Raw genomic sequence first — 1,248 nt, forward strand, 5'->3', positions numbered from 1 at the left:
AGTTTCCATGAAGTGGAAGGAAGAAAGGAAAGGCGGCATATTGGCTGTGGAAGGAAGAAAAAGTGGGGAAAACAGGCCAGTTTGAACTGTGGAGCATCAAGTACAGGCATGTGAGAGTGCTGGATTTGAAGGAATGGTTAGGTTTTTGCCAGCAACAAAAAATATTTCTTTTTTGTGCAAAAGATTGATTTCTTGCTGCATTCTATTAGTGTATGTGGTAGAGAACAAAAGAGGTAATCGAAACTATACTGTTGCTCGTATTCAAACCGAACAAACTGCGACCTCAACGCAGAGCATGGACGAGGATACGATCAAGGCGAAGCGCATCAGGTGGGGCAGTCATGCCCGAACAACAGCAATGTCTCGCCCGGTGTTGCGGAAAAAATAGCAGGCACTTTACACGCTGGCAGCGGTGGGATTCGAACCCACGCCCCCGAAGAGACTGGAGCCTTCATCCAGCGCCTTAGACCTCTCGGCCACGCTACCACATGTCAAAGCTCTGCCTTCAGAATCTGATATCTGGTGATTGAAATGTGGTTTTCTTGCATTTTGACCTTTGAGTCGAGGATTTTCCATTGAACGAATCAAATAAATGGGCTTTCTGAGCAATATTCATGCGTCGAGGTGGCCGAGTGTTTGAGGTGATGGATTCCTAATCCATTGTGCTCTGCACGCATGGTTTTGTATCTCATCCGCGCCATTATTGCATTTACCGTTTGATGTGTCGGTTCCTTCCTGAAATTCAACCAGAAGTCTTGGGCCTCGCTCCAATCCGAAGCCACGGTGGATGAATTTTGCATTGCTCGCTGATCTCTGCTCAAATCAGCAAGGAAAAATTGGTGCACGGAGGTGTTGCGAGTGTTAGATGTGAATAACGTGAAGTATCAATAAAGTGCACAATGACGCCGCGGTAAAGCGAGTATCTGTCCACAGATAATACCTGACCTGCTGAGTGTAGCCAGCAGTTTCTGGATTTATTGTTGAGCTTTCACGATAGCCCTTTTCCTGACAACTTGAAACTTTACTCAAGGGCGCAGCTTCAAGCACAACTTTCTTGAGTTCTCCTCACACACAACATTGCTCTTTACTTTCCGACACACTCGCTTTAAAATCTGGCTTATCCGCACACAGCTTCCTGCGCCACGAAAATTTGAAACACCTTTCGCTCTTGGCCTGCAATCGCTCCTTTTTCGCCACAGGCGCTCTTTACATTTATCCTCTACTCGATTCAATCCCATGTTTAAACAG

The 1,248-nt window shown here is 46.2% G+C and overlaps 1 non-coding gene across 1 annotated transcript; it reads right to left on the minus strand.

Annotated features, from left to right (window-relative positions):
- Positions 1–404: 404 nt before the first annotated feature.
- trnal-aag (transfer RNA leucine (anticodon AAG)) lies at positions 405–486 on the minus strand. The gene has a single exon. It is a non-coding gene; the product is annotated as a tRNA-Leu (tRNA).
- Between the last annotated feature and the right edge of the window lie 762 nt (positions 487–1,248).

This window comes from Heptranchias perlo, chromosome 35, assembly GCF_035084215.1.
Source record: "Heptranchias perlo isolate sHepPer1 chromosome 35, sHepPer1.hap1, whole genome shotgun sequence".
NCBI classification, from domain to species: domain Eukaryota; kingdom Metazoa; phylum Chordata; class Chondrichthyes; order Hexanchiformes; family Hexanchidae; genus Heptranchias; species Heptranchias perlo.